Source organism: Bos mutus, chromosome 4 (assembly GCF_027580195.1).
Source record: "Bos mutus isolate GX-2022 chromosome 4, NWIPB_WYAK_1.1, whole genome shotgun sequence".
NCBI lineage: Eukaryota > Metazoa > Chordata > Mammalia > Artiodactyla > Bovidae > Bos > Bos mutus.
The window spans coordinates 36,420,380-36,440,575 of record NC_091620.1 but is presented as its reverse complement, the minus strand read 5'-3'; positions in this window follow the sequence as shown (position 1 = coordinate 36,440,575).

Here is a 20,196-nt window from a genome sequence, read left to right as displayed (position 1 = left end):
AAATTAAGACACTTGCTCCTTGGAGGAAAAGCTATGACCAACCTAGACAGCATACTACAAAGCAGAGACATTACTTTGCCAACAAAGGTCCATCTAGTGAAAACTATGGCTTTTCCAGTAGTCAGGTATGGATGTGAAAGTTGGACTATAAAGAAAGCTGAGCAAGGAAGAATTGATGCTCTTGAACTGTGGTGTTTGAGAAAACTCTTGAGAGTCCCTTGGACTGCAAGGAGATCCAACCAGTCTATCCTAAAGGAAATCAGTCCTGAATATTTATTGGAAGGACTGATGCTGAAGCTGAAACTTCAACACTTTGGCCACCTGATGCGAAGAACTGACTCATTTGAAAAGACCCTGATGCCTGGAAAGACTGAAGGGAGGAGGAGAAGGGGACGATATAGAATGAGATGGTTGGATAGCCTCACTGACTCAATGGACATGAATTTGAGTAAGCTCTGGGAGTTGGTGATGGACAGGGAGGCCTGGTGTGCTGCAGTCCATGGCGTCACAAAGTTGGACACAACTGAGCAACTGAACTGAACTGAACTGGTCTTAGAGATGTAGAACTATTTCTTCATTGTGAAGAATCAGTGTATTAAATGTAGGAGGCAAGAAGGGAAATTTGCAAATCACTGAAAGTTTTGTGCAGCTGATTCCACAGCTAGGGCCCTGCTGGGCAGTATCTCTTGTGGTTTCCAACTTCTCAGCAACCTCCTGCCCCAACTCTCCCTGGGCTGCCCTGGCCTGGGAGGTGCAGAGAGGGGAGGGCCTTGGGGATGGGGTGACAGCCTGAGTGGCAGCAGGAGGGCGCTGGTGTGGCTGATGGGGTTTCATTTTCTCAGGGTTTTTATGTTTACGTGCTCTGACAAATGTGGTTGATTCGTTGAAAATGCTCAAAGTCAAACTGGCCTCTAGTGGTTGAGGCTGTGCAAAGGGTAGCTGGGGTGTCACAAGGAAATTAGAACAGTTAAACCACAGCCGACTTCCTGCAAGCAACTCCTGTGTGAGCTGGGGACCTTATGTCCAGGATGTTCAGTGGCTGCATTTCTGTCTATGCTCAGGACCGTGTTCTGGAGGAAAGAGCAGACGGGACTCCTTGCAGCACTAAAATCACCCCTGACTTTCCACCAGCCACCCAAATCAACACCATTTTCATCACACAGAGTTTAATTTTTCTGAAATGACACAAGTGAATAATGAAAAGGAACTTACAGACATGCTGCCTTCCCATGAAGCACTGCATTGAAAATTCCTGCTTAACAAAATCAGCTCACAGTATGAGTTAATTTTAGTTCAAACTAGCTAAACATACGGAGAAGGCAGTGGCACCCCACTCCAGTACTCTTGCCTGGAAAATCCCATGGACGGAGGAGCCTGGTGGGCTGCAGTCCCTGAGGTCGCACAGAGTCGGACACGACTCATGCGACTTAGCAGCAGCAGCAGCAGCAGTTAAACATAAGGAAAATTGATGGCAATGGTGTCATAGAATGGATTCAAAGTAAGAGTACTCGGAGTGGTTTAGAAGATATGTCTAAGAGAGAAACATTTCATGCTACGTAATAGTTTGATACTTTTACATGTATTCGCAAGCCATCTTGCCTTCCTGTTATAATTCAACACTGTAGGCCAAATACATAATGCAAATCAGGAATGAAACTAATCATTTTAATAGGTTCAGGGTTTTTTATTTTGTTTTATTTTTTAGCTGCAGTGAAAGTGCTGAGTCCTAGCCACAGGACCATCAGGGAACTCCCGACATACTCTGTTTTCTTACTTTTTACAATTGTACAAATAGTGCATGTGCATGAATTTAAAAACACAGTAGACAGGTAGGGTGTTAAAAAAGATATTAAAAAGAAGGCCAAGACACAAGAGGAAAAAATACCCTCCATTCTGCAAATCAAAATAAAATAAAAAATAAAAAGAGATTTTGCTTACAAAGAAATGCTCCTCCAATATATTAAGAGGTCTTTTGGTTAGGACAAAGCACAGGTCTTTTTCCCAACTTTTCATTAAGAGATCAGACTCAGTCTCATGGAATACAGGGTGGATCCTGACACAACCTTATCAGCCACAGGCAGGCAACTAAATCTAGGGTGCCATGTCTGTGAAGTACTACAGTCAATAAAACCTTTATTAACCCCTGAATAATATCAGTAGTAGATGTCACCGTTTCAGTTTTCAAAAAGAATAACCAATTTCCAGTCTTTTTTCCCCCTCTAGTGACTTTCAATGAAGGTTTTTCATGCAGAAAAAGAAAGAACACAAAAATTATTTGAGATGTAGCATGAAAAGGCTAAATATTGCATGTTACTTTGTGTCTTTTTTATAACAAAGTCTATTATTTCATGGGCTGTGAAATAGACACTGAAGTGTCTATATGATTTAGGCCACCCAAGAATTTATTTTAAAGCATTTTAGGAAAGGATTTACTCTTCACATGTCCACATTTTTGCTTTATGACTGAACACTGTTGTGGAAACAAGAGGCCCAAGTTCGTTGAGAACCACAGATGCAGGGCAGGGTCTCTGTTTGCTGTGACTGTGGCTGCCTCAGCTGGCCTGCCTGTCCCTATATCAGCTGCCCAGCTACTCCATCCAGTCCTCTGCTTTCCCCTTCTTTTAGAAAAGATTTTATTAGCTTTCGGTGGGGCTATAATTGACATGAAACATTACATTAGTCTCAGTTATCAGCATAATGATTCCATATTTATAAATGGTCCCTGGGCTTCCCTGGTGGCTCAGCGACATGAAGTTTTAAGATCTACTCTCTTTTCCCTTCTATGGTTCAATAATTATGCAGAGTCACTGCTATTACAACTGATCATATGTTTATTTGCTTGTGTTTCTGAGGTTGAAATGTTTCTTTGGTGAGTTGAGGGACTGAACAATGAATGTTCCTGGACTTGGAGGCACATGGAGCTGCACTGCTGGCACTGGACAGTGTCTGTCATCTCAGAAGCTCCAGTGTGCTCCAGAGACACCCACTGGTGCAGGATCAGCATGGATCTGGGTACCAGACAGGGCGCCTGAGTCCTGGCTCTGCCTGTCAGTCGTGGGACCCTGGACCAGTCACTCACCCTCGGCCTCACCCGTCTCCGTGTAAGTGGAGACAAGGACAGTACCAACCTCCCAGGACTGCTGCCCTCACTGCCTGCAGAAGTTAGGGTTTGTAGATAAACCATGTCTGACACAGAGACATTCTGGCTACATAAATAAAAGTGAACTAAGTCATCCTTATTTGGAAATTTGGGACTCTGGGGTGATTTTCATGCTTCACAAATTTGTACCTAAAAAGAAAAGGTTAAAAAAATCTCACCTTATAAAATCATATTCCTGAAATTTTACTTTGAATCTACTCAAAGAAAGGCTCCATATTTAACTACTTTGTCATATAGTTTCATTTTTCAAAGACTTACTTTAACAAAAGAGTTCTCATTGTCCTGAAAGTGGTTTTTCACTATCCTGCTTTTCTTCTGCTTCTCCTGAAGATCCTAGATGGTGGAAAAGAGGAAGGAGAAAAAGTACTGCGTTTGATTGCAGTAACAAATGATTTCTTTTGCATTGCAGTACACATGGTTAGAATATAAAATGAGAGGTACGTAGGTTTAATCCTTGAGAGATTTAGGTTAACACAATGCCAAGTGCAAACTAAAGTTTTATTTTATTTCTTGTCAGAGGAAAACCTGTATAACAGGAGCTACCTGTTGCACTAATTTGTCAAAAGGGGTTTCACGTATGTCCATCTAAAAATATTCATCTAGCCCGAGAACTATTATCCACCGTCCCTCCTCCTGCATCTCTTTACTGACAAACTTGTGCAGGTTTACCAAATGCAGTTAGTTTGGACTTTGGTACAAATAATTTACCCTTCATATTTGGACAAATGGCTACATTCAGTTAGTGAGAGAGTTCCTAGTGCGGAGATAAAACCGACAGTCATGCTCTCATGCCAGCAACCATTGTGTTACAATCTTCCGTGGTCAGTGTCTCCTGAACCTTTTATTGTTGTTGAATTTTACCCAGATATCCACTCCGGAGTTATCTCCAAACTACACTGTTATACATCTATTTAATATATGAATATGCTTGATATAATAAATAATATGTCTTTCTTTTCTCTTTATATATATTAACTTCCTGCATATTTTCCCTATCTATCTCTCCATCTCTCTGTACTATTGCACAATAACACTGTATGACAAACATCCCAAAGCATACTGGTTTAAAACAGCAATCATGTATTAATCCTCATTAACTCTCTGGTCAGCTGGGCTGTTCTCTTGATCTGAGTCACACTCAGCTGGTGACCACCTAGGCTCCAGCTAACCCATCAGCAGAATACCAGGTGACTAGGTCAAGGTAGCCTGGGCTAGGATGAATCTGCTCTATACGAGGTGGGTCTTCATCCTCCAAGACTTGTTGTCATGACAATGGTGGGGATTCAAGAGACCTGCCAGAATCTCATTAGGCCTTTTAAGGTCTAGACTCAGACCTGGAACCCCATTCTAATGGGGGAAGAAACTACAGCCTTTGATTGAGGAACTATGAATTCACATTGCAAGGAGTGAGTTCCAATCTGGAAAATTTGCCGAGAAGCACATTTGGCCTTTGGATATCTCTTACTAAATGCAACTAACACTCATGATTTTGGGAGCTGCAAAAAATAAATGACAGCAAGTATTTTGCAAAAGGAAATCACGAAGTTAGCACCACTGAACTGATGGTGAGTTTCTCTTAATTTTCTTTTGGTCTCCCCTAGCTGGCACTCAAAGAAGCCTGAAGCCTGAATGTGCATCAGGTGCAGAGAGATGGACGGGGTGCTCAGTGGGCCAGGAGCACTGCTTTTCTGTTTTTGCTTGTGCTTCTTTTGTCCTTTTCCATTCTCTCCCACTCTTACCATTCCACACTCACACTCCCAACCCAGGCCATCCCAGTGTCTGTGACAGCAGCCGTGACTGCATGGAGGTTAAGCCCTGAGGGAGGGGACCTTCTTGCTCACACAGGAAACTGTGGTCCCAAGAGCACACAGAGAATCCCAGTGGCTTTTTTCTCTCTGTTCTCTTCCTGCTTGGTGTGGAAGGGAGACACAGTTGCAGGAATGCACAGCAGAGCAAATATACTAAAGACCACTTATCTGGTTCAAGAGCCAGAAGGATGATTCCTGTGAGATGGAAAGTGGTGCAGAGTTTGCAGAGAGGAGAGAGATTAAGAAAGAAACCTCATATAAGGGTGTTTGACAGCTAGGATCACAGCCCCCCTAGCTGCACATTCATAAAGTGAAAAAAAGTGAGTGAAGTCGCTCATTCTTGTCTCTTTGCAACCCATGGACTGTAGCCTACCAGGCTTCTCCATGTGTCCATGGGATTTTCCAGGCAAGAGTACTGGAGTGGGTTGCCATTTCCTTCTCTAGCACATGCATAAATGTGATCCAAAACAGACTTTGCAAACTGATTTGAGTGTAAACAAACACCCAGGGCTACTGGGTGGCACACACAGTGCAGTGTGAATCATACTGCAAGTGCTTTGAAAACTGCACTATCTGGACCTGCCCATCAAAGACAGGTAGGGATTTATATTCCATAACTGGATTATTTCCCAGCAAACAAAAAATCAACACGTGTAGGATATAATCCAAAATTACTCAACTTATAGAAATCCAGGAAAACCTCAACACACTAATGTAGAAAAGTCAGTTAACAGATGCCAATCCTTAAATAGGGCTTCCCTGACAGCTCAGCTGGTAAAGAATCCACCTGCAATGCAGGAGACCCCGGTTCCTGAATATCACACATGTTGGAATGACAGAGAAATTAAAATAGTTATGAGGACCATGGGAGGAAATGGAAAGAGGGAGAGGTAGAAAGTAAAATAGGTAAGAGATATAAACAGAGAAATAGAACAGGAAAGGCAGGTGGTGGACGTAGGCAAGTAGAGAGATAGAAAGAGTCAGAAATAGAGATGAGGAAAGAAATAGTAAAACAGAAGAGAGATTAAAGAGAAGGAGAGAAGGGGAAGAAGTCAGAGCTGAAAGGAAAGAGGGGGTGGGTGTAGCAATAGGAAACAGAGAAGATCTGTGAACATAGAGATGGACAGACAGGGATATAAAGAATGGTGCATTGGGGAGACACAGAAACAGAAACATGATAGAAGAAAGTGCGTCAGTCAAGAGACAGCTGTAAAGCAGTCAGGAGAGTCGTCTAAACCCATCACATAATTAGGGGCCACATAATGGTAATTTCATGTATTCATATAACCACAGCTACTTTACCTGTTCATCTGTTGATGGGCACTTAGCTGTTATAAACAATGAACTTAGGAGTACAGGTATCTTTTAGTGTTTTTGTTTTCTTTTGATAAACACTCAGAAGTAGAATTGCTGGATCATGTGGTAGTTCCATTTTTAAATTTTTGAGGAACATCCACATTGTTTTCAGTAGTGACTGAACCAATTTACATTCCACCAAAAGTGTACTTAGATGGCAAAGAATCCCTGGTGGCTCAGATGATAAAGAATTTGCCTGCACTGCTGGAGACCTGAGTTCTGTCCCTGAGTTGGGAAGATCCCCTGGAGGAGGGCATGGCAACCCACTCCAGTACTCTTGCCTGGAAAATCCCCATGGACAGAGGAGCCTGGTGGGTTACAGTCTATGGTGTCACACAGAATCGGACACAACTGAGCGACTAAGCACAGTGAAAATGTACAAGTGTTCTCTTTTCTCCACGTCCTTACCAACATGTGTTGTTTGTGTTCTTTTTGATAACAGCCATTCTGACGGATGTTAGATGATATCTCATTGTTGTTTCGATTTGCATGTACCTGAATTTCAGATAAGTAAATTTTTTTTTCCTTTGTGGATGTTTCAAATATTGCAAAGTTCCTTGCATTTTTTTCCCCACAAAATCTGGAAACCCTAAATGAGACAGTCTTTTACTTGAGGATGAACATAAATCCTCCATTAAATTGTTTTGTGAGGCATGCACACACACAAACACATATCTGTTTACTTTAAAGGAGAGTCAGATGTAGACCAGTATAACTGATATTAATTTCTTTTAATAAGGCTCATTCAATTCTTATTGGATTTGCTGCTCGAAGTTGGCTTACAGGTGTAAAAGAAAAGGTAGTTCAGGGAAATGATATAAAGATGTTTAATCACCAGACAAGACCACGGCATCAACATTAACACTGAAAGGCTGAACTGCAGGGAATTTAGCCCGCTTCAGGTCTTCTCACTCCACCAGGTAACAGGCAAGCTTTGTCCATGTTTCTCCCCCCAGCCCCCAATCTGATTGATCCCTCTGCTTGCAGTTCTGAGCTCTCAGTGCTCAGGCGTCTCTTCTCCTGGGTGGGGAGTGTTCCCAGCCTGCCACAGGGGCGTCTTCAAGAAGAGGGTTGGTACAGAGAGGCACAGCTCCACCCAGGCCTCTTCTGACACCACCCCTCTGGGCTTAGCCTGGTGGTTTTAAAGAAAGATCCTCTTTGACTCCCCTGCCTGTCACATCTGCTGAGAACCCCAGTCTAGCTCACTGTCCCAGGCATGTTGTGGGCCCTAGTGCTGCCTTTGGTTTTCCTGGCTCTTGGTAAGTGTGTTGCCTGTATGCTCAGTGGATTCTTCTGTATTTTGTGGCATTGGTGGGGGCAGGGAAGGGTCATACTCAGAAACTGGTATTTCCTCTTCATCATTATTTTTTGTTGCTTTTCCCATTGCAGTCACTCAGGTATCTTCCAATGCCAAAGGGGCCCAGATGTCAGTCACTGGCAAGACTTGGGAGACTGCTTCTTTCACTTGCGATCTTACACAAGATGCCACATATATCCATCTGTACAAACAACAGGAGGGGATGGCTCCCCGACGCCTTTTCTACTATGATGTCTACTACACCAAGATTCAGTTCGAATCAGGAACCAAAAAAGAAAAATACAGTGTTTATAAAGTCACAGGAAGGAGCTACAGATTTGCAATCCTAAATCTGGAAGACAGTGATTCTGGGATGTACTACTGTGCTGTCTGGGATAAGCACATTGGTTCAGACTTCCTGTACACTGCACTGGAAATTTTGCTTGTGGCTGCCAAGTGCAGCTCTGGTAACAACCCCTGCCTCACTTCTTCCCCCAGGTTTTCTTTACTCTGGACAAAGAGAAACCCTGAGCTCAATGCCCATTTCCGAAGTTTTATATTCTATAGCCACCTCCTCCCTCTCCACAACAGCCATAGTTTTTCCTGAAATCAGACCTTCATCCCCAGGCTGTAAGCAAGCAATATAGCAGGCAGCATATCCTCACTCTCCTAGGAACTGATAGAGTTCATATAATTTTTTCTTTAGAACAAACAGGGGATCTAGGATTGATCTCTTAGGAAAGACATTTAGAAGAGCAAAATGGAAAGGCTAGACAATATGGAATCATTAATTCCATCATTATCCAGAGAAAATGGCTGGGGATGGAGCATCTTTATTATTCAGGAATATGAAAAATAAGAAATGATGGAATGAAAACTTGAGACTTCTTAAACCTCAAGCTGGTATCTGATCTCTCTTTTGGACAAATAGATATTTTCCTCATATAACCAACTAGGGCATGACTAACATAGTGAAAGTGTAGGAAAAAGTTATTGTTTTAGGTAAGCCAACCATGATATTCTACTTACACCTTCTTTTGAAGTTCAGCCCACAGCCAAAACTGGTCTGGTCTGGTAACAGATAAAGTGGTATGTCTCCCTTTGAAATGGGCCAGGTCCCAGCCTGACACAGGAGTGCATTCTAGAAGAGTGCTTGTGAGCTTCCTCCCAACCAAGAAGCCCCTCCTCTCTTACTGCACCCCTGGGCACTGCTGCTCTCCCAGGTCATCATATTTGTTCATGATAACCCCACAAACACAAGTCAAAGCTTCACATCCTTCCACTTCTGTGACTGCAGGGAAGATGAGATTGGCTAGTAAATGCACAAACTTTAACTTGCTGTACTGCTCAGCAAGCTCTTGGAGTTGGTGATAGACGGGGATGCCTGGCGTGCTGCTGTCCATGGGGTCACAAACAGTCGGACATGACTGAGCAACTGAACTGAACTTGAACTGATCAGCAACCACATGGTTTAACTGTTTGCAGCTTTAGGACAGTCTGAAGCATTCAATATATTTTAATTTAGATTTTCCCAGTGGTGGTAAGATTTTGTTCTGCACATTCGTTTCTTTGATCTGCTGTGATTTCAATTTCTGTGTACGGGGGTAAGGTAGCAATCTTAATATGGAGATCCAGTTTCTTCCCCAGTTACTGACAAATACATCATTACACCACTGTTTTTCATCTTCACATAGTGATAACTATCTTTTTATATGCTCACATTTTCTCCCTCCTCTTCCACTCTCTATCTGCTTATACAGGCCAGTTTCTCCAAGGGCACAACTAGAGATGGCAGTTACTATGTACACACAAGAAACACAATCATAATCATGTGTAGGATGAAAACTATGCTATACACAACCTGTGTGTGACCAAAGAAATCAGAGAAAATAAAAAATACTTGAAGACAATAAAAATGGAAGTGAGTGAAGTGAAAGTTGCTCAGTCATTTCTAACTCTTTGCTACCCCATGGACTATGCAGTCCATGGAATTGTCCAGGGCAGAATACTGGAGTGGGTAGTCTTTCCCTTCGCCAGGGGATCTTTCCAAACCAGGGATCAAACCCAGGTCTCTTACAGTGCGGGTGGATTCTTTACCAGCTGAGCCACAAGGGAAGCCCAAGAAGACTGGAGTGGGTAGCCTATCTCTTCTCCAGAGGATCTTCCTGACTCAGGAATTGAACCGGGGTCTCCTGCTTTGCAGATGGCTTCTTTTCCAACTGAGCTATCAGAGAAGCCCCAATATAGAAGAACATCATAAAAATCTGTGGCACACAGCAGAAGCAATTCTAAGAGTAAGGTTTATAGTGATACAAGCCTACCTCAGGAGACAAGAACAACCTGAATAAACAGCCTAAACTAACACCTAAAAGAACTAGAGAAAAGAAAAACAAATTAACCTAAAAGTAAGAAGAAGGAAAGATTAGTAAAGATCAGAGCAGATATAAATAAAATAGAGCATAAAAAAACAATAGAAAATATCAGTGATATCAAGAACTGGTTATTTGAAAAGACAAATTGGAAAAACAAATTTATCAAGTAAAAAAGAGAAAAATCTCAAATATGCAAAATTAGACTTGAAATAGAAGAAATTGAAATTGACACCATCAAAATACAAATGATAATAAGACATTACTGCAAATAATCATTTGCCATGCAAGAAAACAGACAACCTAGAATAAATGGATGAATTCCTAGAAATGTAAAATCTCTCCACTTAACCAGGAAGAAATAGAAAATATAAATACACCATCAGAAATGAAACTGCATCAGTAATCAAAAGCATTCCAAAAACAAAAGTCTAGGACCAGACAGCTTCTCAGATCAATTCAACCTAATATTTATAAAAGAACATCTGTCTAAAAATATTCTAAAAATATCAAAGAGGAAGGAACACTTCCCACCACATCATCAAAAATTAAATATTAAGTAATGATGTCTCCTAATGTTTAATCCTTAAGTCATGTCTGACTCTTTGCAACCCCATGGACTGTAGCCTGCCAGGTTCCTTTGCCCATGGGATTTCCCAGGCAAGAATACTGGAGTGCATTGCCATTTTTTTCTCCAGGGGATCTTCCTAACCCAGGAATCAAACCCACATCTCCTGCATTGGCAGGTAAATTCTTTACCGCTGAGTCACCTGGAAAGCCAAAGATGTCTCTTTCCATCTTCTCATTCCAAGTTTCTCTACCCGAAGATCCAGTCAGTCTCCTACTTGTTCCTTCTAGCTCACATTTCTCAGATCAGATCAGATCAGATCATTTGCTCAGTCGTGTCCGACTCTTTGCGATTGCATGAATTGCAGCACGCCAGGGCTCCCTGTCCATCACCAACTCCCGGAGTTCACTGAGACTCATGTCCATCGAGTCAGTGATGCCATCCAGCCATCTCATCCTCTGTCGTCCCCTTCTCCTCTGCCCCAAATCCCTCCCAGCATCAGAGTCTTTTCCAATGAGTCAACTCTTCGCATGAGGTGGCCAAAGTACTGGAGCTTCAGCTTTAGCATCATTCCTTCCAAAGAAATGCCAGGGCTGATCTCCTTCAGAATGGACTGGTTGGATCTCCTTGCAGTCCAAGGGACTCTCAAGAGTCTTCTCCAACACCACAGTTCAAAAGCATCAATTCTTTGGCGCTCAGCCTTCTTCACAGTCCAACTCTCACATCCATACATGACCACAGGAAAAACCATAGCCTTGACTAGACGAACCTTTGTTGGCAAAGTAATGTCTCTGCTTTTGAATATGCTATCTAGGTTGGTCATAACTTTCCTTTCAAGGAGTAAGCGTCTTCTAATTTCATGGCTGCAGTCACCATCTGCAGTGATTTTGGAGCCCAGAAAAATAAAGTCTGACACTGTTTCCACTGTTTCCCCATCTATTTCCTATGAAGTGGTGGGACCGGATGCCATGATCTTCGTTTTCTGAATGTTGAGCTTTAAGCCAACTTTTTCACTCTCCACTTTCACTTTCATCAAGAGGCTTTTGAGTTCCTCTTCACTTTCTGCCATAAGGGTGGTGTCATCTGCATATCTGAGGTTATTGATATTTCTCCTGGCAATCTTGATTCCAGCTTGTGTTTCTTCCAGTCCAGCGTTTCTCATGATGTACTCTGCATATAAGTTAAATAAACAGGGTGACAATATACAGCCTTGACATACTCCTTTTCCTATTTGGAACCAATCTGTTGTTCAGTTCTCACGTTGCTTCCTGACATGCATACAAATTTCTCAAGAGGCAGATCAGGTGGTCTGGTATTCCCATCTCTTTCAGAATTTTCCACAGTTTATTGTGATCCACACAGTCAAAGGCTTTGGCATAGTCAATAAAGCAGAAATACATGTTTTTCTGGAACTCTCTTGCTTTTTCCATGATCCAGCAGATGTTGGCAATTTGATCTCTGGTTCCTCTGCCTTTTCTAAAACCAGCTTGAACATCAGGAAGTTCACGGTTCACAAATTGCTGAAGCCTGGCTTGGAGAATTTTGAGCATTACTTTACTAGCGTGTGAGATGAGTGCAATTGTGTGGTAGTGTGAACATTCTTTGGCATTGCCTTTCTTTGGGATTGGAATGAAAAGTGACCTTTTCCAGTCCTGTGGCCACTGCTGAGTTTTCCAAATATGCTGGCATATTGAGTGCAGCACTTTCACAGCATCATCTTTCAGGATTTGAAATAGCTCCACTGGAATTCCATCACCTCCACTAGCTTTGTTCGTAGTGATGCTTTCTAAGGCCCACTTGGCTTCACATTCCAGGATGTCTGGCTCTAGGTCAGTGATCACACCATCATGATTATCTGGGTCGTGAAGATCTTTTTTGTGCAGTTCTTCTGTGTATTCTTGCCATGTCTTCTTAATATCTTCTGCTTCTGTTAGGTCCATACCATTTCTGTCCTTTATCAAGCCCATCTTTGCATGAAATGTTCCTTTGGCATCTCTGATTTTCTCAAAGAGATCCCTAGTCTTTCCCATTCTGTTGTTTTCCTCTATTTCTTTGCATTGATCACTGAGGAAGGTTTTCTTATCTCTTCTTGCTGCTCCTTGGAACTTTGCATTCAGATGCTTATATCTGTCCTTTTCTCCTTTGCTTTTCGCTTCTCTTTTCACAGCTATTTGTAAGGCCTCCCCAGACAGCCATTTTGCTTTTTTGCATTTCTTTTCCATGGGAATGGTCTTGATCCCTGTCTCCTATACAATGTCACAAACCTCATTCCATAGTTCATCAGGCACTCTATCTATCAGATCTAGGCCATGCCCATGGGGCGACCCAAGACAGGCGGGTCATCATGGAGAGATTTGACAGAATGTGGTCCACTGGAGAAGGGAATGGCAAACCACTTCAGTATTCTTGCCTTGAGAACCCCATGAACAGTATGAAAAGGCAAAATGATAGGATACTGAAAGAGAAACTCCCCAGGTCAATAGGTGCCCAATATGCTACTGGAGATCAGTGGAGAAATAACTCCAGAAAGAATGAAGGGATGGAGCCAAAGCAAAAACAATACCTAGCTGTGGATGTGACTGGTGATAGAAGCAAGGTCCGATGCTGTAAAGAGCAATATTGCATAGGAACCTGGAATGTCAGGTCCATGAATCAAGGCATATTGGAAGTGGTCAAACAAGAGATGGCAAGAGTGAATGTGGACATTCTAGGAATCAATGAACTGAAATGGACTGGAATGGGTGAATTTAACTCAGATGACCATTATATCTACTGCAGGCAGGAATCCCTCAGAAGAAATGGAGTGGCCATCATGGTCAACAAAAGAGTCCGAAATGCAGTACTTGGATGCAATCTCAAAAATGACAGAATGATCTCTGTTCATTTCCAAGGCAAACCACTCAATATCACAGTAATCCAAGTCTATGCCCCAACCAGTAATGCTGAAGAAGCTGAAGTTGAACGGTTCTATGAAGACCTACAAGACCTTTTAGAACTAACACCCAAAAGAGATGTCCTTTTCATTATAGGGGACTGGAATGCAAAAGTAGGAAGTCAAGAAACACCTGGAGTAACAGGCAAATTTGGCCTTGGAATACGGAATGAAGCAGGGCAAAGACTAATAGAGTTTTGCCAAGAAAATGCACTGGTCATAACAAACACCCTCTTCCAACAACACAAGAGAAGACTCTATACATGGACATCACCAGATGGTCAACACCGAAATCAGATTGATTATATTCTTTGCAGCCAAAGAATATAATAGGTTTCTCAAGAGGCAGGTCAGGTGCTCTGGTATTCCCATCTCTTTGAGAATTTTCCACAGTTGTTCCATGTCCAGTTCTAACTCTTGCTTCTTGACTCACATATAGGTTTCTCAGGAGACAGGTCTGGTATTCCCATCTATTTGAGAATTTTCCACAGTTTGTTGTGATCCACACAAAGCATAGTCAATGAAGCAGAAGTAGACAGTTTGTTGTGATCCACACAAAGGATAGTCAATGAAGCAGAAGTAGATGTTTTTCTGGAATTCTCCTGTTTTCTTTATGACCTGAAGAATGTTGACAACTTGATCTCTGGTTCCTCTACCTTTTCTAAACCTAGCCTATACACCTGAAAGTATTAGGTTTATTTTAAAAAAAGCATCTAGAAATGTGAATGGTCTAGTGGTTTTCCCTACTTTCTTCAATTTAAGTCTGAATTTGGCAATAAGGAGTTCATGGTCTGAGCCATAGTCAGGTCTTGGTCTTGTTTTTGCTGACCATATAGAGCTTCTCCATCTTTGGCTGCAAAGAATATAATCAATCTGATTTCGGTGTTGACCATCTGGTGATGTCCATGTATAGAGTCTTCTCTTGTGTTGTTGGAAGAGGGTGTTTGTTATGACCAGTGCATTTTCTTGGCAAAACTCTATTAGTCTTTGCCCTGCTTCATTCCGTATTCCAAGGCCAAATTTGCCTGTTACTCCAGGTGTTTCTTGACTTCCTACTTTTGCATTCCAGTCCCCCATAATGAAAAGGACATCTTTTTTGGGTGTTAGTTCTAAAAGGTCTTGTAGGTCTTCAGGTCAGGAAGCAACAGTTAGAACTGGACATGGAACAACAGACTGGTTCCAAATAGGAAAAGCAGTATGTCAAGGCTGTATATTGTCACCCTGCTTATTTAACTTCTATGCAGAGTACATCCTGGGAAATGCCAAGGCTGGATGAAGCACAAGCTGTAATCAAGACTGCTGGGGGAATTGCCAACAACCTCAGATATGCAGATGATTCCACTCTAATGACAGAAAGTGAAGAGAATCTGAAGAGTCTCTTGATGAGGGTGAAAGAGGAGAGTGAAAAAGCTGGCTTTTTCAACATTCAAAAAATGAAGATCATGGCATTTTGTCCCATTACTTCATGGCAAATAGAAGGAGAAAAAGTGGAAGCAGTGACAGAATTTATTTATTTTTTTGGATTCCAAAATCACTGCAGACTGTCACTTTAGTCATGAAATTAAAAGACACTTGCTGCTTGGAAAGAAAACTATGACTAACCCAGATAGTGTATTAAGAAGCAGAGACATCACTTTGCCAACAAAATCTGTATAGTCAAAGGTACAATTTTTCTAGTAGTCATGTATGGATGTGACAGTTGGATCATAAATAAGGTTGAGTGCCCAAGAATTTATGCTTTCAAATTGTGGTGTTGGAGAAGACACTTGAGAGTCACTTGGACAGCAAGGAGATCAAACTAGTCAATACTAAAGGAAATCAACCCTGAATCTTCATTGGAAGGACTGATACTGAAGCTGAACCTCCAATACTTTGGCCACCTGATGCAAAGAGCTGACTCATTGGGAAAGAACCGGATGCTGGGAAAGAGTGAAGACAAAAGGAGCAGGGAGAACCAAAGGATGAGATGTTTAGATAGCAATACTCTAGATGTACATGAGTTTGAGCAAACTCTGGGAGATAGTGGAGGTCAGAAGAGGATGGTGTGCTATAGTCCACGGAGTTGCAAAGAGTCAAACATGACTTAGCAACTGAACAAGAGCAACTCATTTATATAGTATTTGATAAAGAGCTATTTTTTGTTCTCCCAACAAATGATCAGTAGCTCAAAGCCAGTTTTAAAACAATCTCTCATTTCTCTACAATTTAAAAATTCCTTATCATATTTTTACATTAATATATGCTTGGAGTGTTTTCTGTAGGACTTTTGTTTCATTTATGCTTTAAAATTCTTACAACATAATTAGCTCAACCCCAATCCTTACAACATACAACAACAACAAATAAAGTTTATCTTAACTCGGATTGGAATTATAGTCAATTTATGTGATTTTAGGAAGGATTAGCATGTTTATGATATGGAGTTTTTCTTTCATGAATATGATATGTCCCTCTACTTATGCAGGTTTTTTCCAGCCCTTTAATAAAATCCTGTACTGTTTTCTTCATATGGTCTTGTATTATTTTGTAAATATAATCAAAGTTTGTGTAACTGTTTACCTATTCTTTTACATTTTACTACTTAAATCCTTCATGGGTCTTGGAATACAGACAACTCCTAAAGCTTAGGAAAATTCTGCTCATGGTCTTAGAATAAGGAAAAACAGAAGACAAGATGTCAAAAAGGAGATGAGTGGGCATCACTCATGTCTATAATAGATGCAAAGAGTATATGTCAGCCCCAAGTACTAATAACCCAGAACTTTCAATTTAAAAAAAGAGATGAGATGCGCTTAGTCACTCAGTCATGTCCAACTCTGCAACCTCATGTCCTGTAGCCCGCCAGGCTCCTCTTTCCATGGGGATTCTCCAGGCAAGAATACTGGAGTGGGTTGCTGTTCCCTCCTCCAGATCTTCCCAACCCAGGGATCGAACCCAGGTCTCCTGCATTACAGGCAGATTCTTTACCATGTGATCTACCAGGGAAGCCCTTAAAAAAAGACTCCTTTCTAAATATGATTTTCATCCAGGTCTCTCATCCTTTTCTATTGTGTTGGGTGCTGTGAGTGGACAGCTGCTCACCATGATCTCCTCTTACTTTCATCCTCAGGGCAGAGGCATTGAGTGCTCATGGGCCTCAGGCCAGGACTGGGTGGATCTGCCATGGACATGGGAATCTCAGGGCCTGTCCTGTATGGATTCTGGCAGCTGGACAGTTCATCTGTGCTCAGAGAAGCACTCAGTTGCTTCTGGATATTTCTTTTTCTCCTGATCTAAGGTGAGTGGCTTGAGATTACAGAACAGCCTCTAAGAGTCTTCTTTCAACATATCAGAGAAATGGATATTGTTTTCAAGTTTTAGTTTTACTAAGGAATCTAATCTCAAAGCAGATAGAATTCTACAAATTTCTTCCTTTATTCTAGGAAAAATAGTAAGTCGTCATAGGACATGTTCTCTCATCTTGCATTGCTGTGGTAAAGAATTACGTTATTCAACAATGGAGACCTTTGTTCACATTTCTCAAGTACACTTGTGTTGGCATATTTGCATTTTCAGTTACTGAAGAGTTTTTTCTTTTCAGAAATACATTCCTAAATTGCTAACGGAGCAGCCCTGGTGTTTGTGGGAACAGAAGGGTCTTTCCTTTGATGTAAACTCTGAGCTGTTTCAACAGAGCTGAACACCTGGAAAAAAAAAGTCTTAATTCTTTGAATACTATTCCTGGAAATTTAGAAAGGCCAGTAGTTAACTGTTTGGTGCCAATGATGTGTTCTTTTCCTGCTTTTACACTTTTCATGTATTATCAGTGTTTTCAATGATTTCTCCTCTGGGGAAAGCAGATATTTGGGTCCATTTATCCGAGGAAAATTAATAAAACATCAAATACCACAAAACCTATGTTCAAGGACTTTCAAAAGAACCCAGAGAATAAAATTGCCAGTACAAAGTTTTCAACTGCTAGTCATGTCATGAAGGTAGGTGAAGGCTGAGATTATTGTAGGAGCTTCAACCAGGGTAATGGCTCAGAGTGAAAGAAGATATTTGGAAAAGGAACTAAGCTCATAATAGCTCCCCATGGTAAGTAACTTTTTTCCATTTTTTACCTTGGTCATGAAAGACTAACAGATGCTTTTCATTTTATTTTATTTTGGGGGCTTGTGGGATCTTAGATCCCTGATCAGAGATCGAACCCAAGCCCATGGTAGTGAAGTGCCAAATCCTAACCCCTGGATAGCCAAGAAATTTCTGACTGATGGTTTTTAGAGAAAAGCAATTTAGGATTCCTCCTTATCTGACTGCCACATTCTTGGTCTCAGAATACAAACAGCAATTTTTCAGCTACTGGTCTCTGTATATGGAAACTAAACTACTTTAGAAATGGTTTATTTTTTCTGCTTGTAAACAGTTGAAATTTTTCTTCTAGAAAACACACACACATGCAGAATAGGATCAGGCTAGATAATAAAATATTCCAAGGACTCAGTTTTATTGTTTCATTTCTATTTCAATATTCTTATACCATTATCATGTTCCTTATTATGTTAGTGTAAGTTTTTGGCTCAGGTTCCTTTTCTTGAAGATGGTATATTAAGTGAGTTACTCTTCTTTTAATTAGCTCTTCTCTAGAGTTTGAGATAAATCTGCTCCAATCTCCTAATAACTTGCAAAACAAATATAGATTTTCACCTCATCCCTAATAGCAGTGCAAAAAGATTCTATAGTAAATGACTATAGAACTTTGATAAATCTCACTTCTTATTACTCTAGCTTCTCAGAGGTAGGCTGATAGTCTTTAAAACTTGAGCTATTGCATCTCTTTTTTAAATTAATTAATTTTTTAACTGAAGGATAATTGTTTTACAGAATTTTGTTGTTTTCTGTCAAACCTCAACATGAATCAGCCGTAAGTTTCTTGGATATGGACAAGTTTGTCAGCTTGAGTCATTTCAGCTCCAAAGTCCTTGAAAATGGTGTGCATGGTTACATATCCTCATTTGCTCTTTCATTCTCTCAGCAAATATTTATTGAATTGTTTCTGTGCTGGATGCTTGAGATAAAAGTGTGAACATGACAGATAGAACAAGGATAACACTCAAACAAACCATTTCTATTCTAGTGGGAAAGTGTTTGAAATTCTGGCTTAATGGGGACCCATGTTCTATGATATGTGGCTGCAGAGAGGCAGGACATCTTGATGAACTTGTTTCCTTTCTTAATTGATTAAATAGTTGTTTTTGTTGAGTCATTAAGTCATGTCCGGCTCCTTTGTGACCCCATGAACTGTAGCCTGCCAGACTCTTTCGTCCATGGGATTTCCCAGGCAAGAATACTGGAATGGGTTGCCATTTCTTTCTCCAGGGGATTTTCCTGACTCAGGGATCGAACTCATGTTGCCTACATTGGCAGGCAGACTCTTTAACACTCAACCACCAGGGAAGCCCAATGTAATAGTTATTGCTTGTAAAATCTACACCTTTTGTTTGGTGGACGACTGATGAAACGGCCTCAAAACCATCCCATTAAAGAGAATTTTAATATTAGTCAATATTAGCTATATTTACTGAGGGTCAGGCACCATGGTAAGTATTTCAATGCCTTATCTTTTCCTCAACAGGAATCCTTTCATTCTCATTTCATAGATAAGGAAACTGAGGTTTAGAGAAGTTCACTTAAATGCTGTAAGTCACATGACTAATTACTGTTGGCAAAGTTTGAGATCCAATAGGGATTCCCTTGTGGCTCAGCTGGTAAAGAATCTGCTTGCAATGCGAGAGACCTGGGTTCAATCCCTGGGTTGGAAAGATCCCCTGGAGAAGGGAAAGGCTACCCACTTGAGTATTCTGGCCTAGAGAATTCCATGGATTGCATAGTCCATAGGGCCGCGAAGAGTCAGACATGACTGAGTGACTTTCACACTCACACAGAGACTTGTTTATTCTGAAGTAAGTGGACTAGACCATTACATGATGTTAGAAACATTAAGTCATGTTTTTATATCCTGAATATTTACTCTCTGTAGTCTGACCTGGATCCTTCAATTAACTACAGTGTTGTCATAGCGCATACTTTGTATTGCTACTCATGTGTGAAAACAATGCTTTTGCTTTTAATGATGGCACTGAGATGACCTTTCTTTATGCCCAAAAGATCATGTAAGTCATATTGAATATGCATTTATTAAATATTCAGAATATGTGTCAGTTCTATCTCAATACAAAAGAAGCAAGTAATAAAAAGAAATAAGAAAGCAGAAAAAAATGTAGTGGAATACATACTATCTGTTAACACACCAAATTTGATAAACACACCAAATTTTAAAATATGATATGCTTTTCCATCCACAAAATTAGAAGAGAACTTCAATGCAGGAGTCTTTAAGAGGAAAGTGAAGTAAATAAATAAATAAAAAGGGGACTTTGCCTTCAACATCCATTTTATAAAATGAAATAAATGGTCTTTAAACATATACATTTATACTTCCAGTACATCAATGCTATGTCCTCCAACATTTAATGTCATCCACAGATGGTGACCCTCAGCAGGAAGGCAGGCAACGTTTTAGTGATCCAAGGAGAAAATAGGAGGATTTGAGGACTGGGCATCTTCATTTGGAACAGGCCATTTCTCTTAGTCATTCTGTCTTAAGGTTCAGTGCCCAGAGTTGCAAGTTGAACTTTGGGCATGAGTTAGGTAGAAGTCAGTTTGA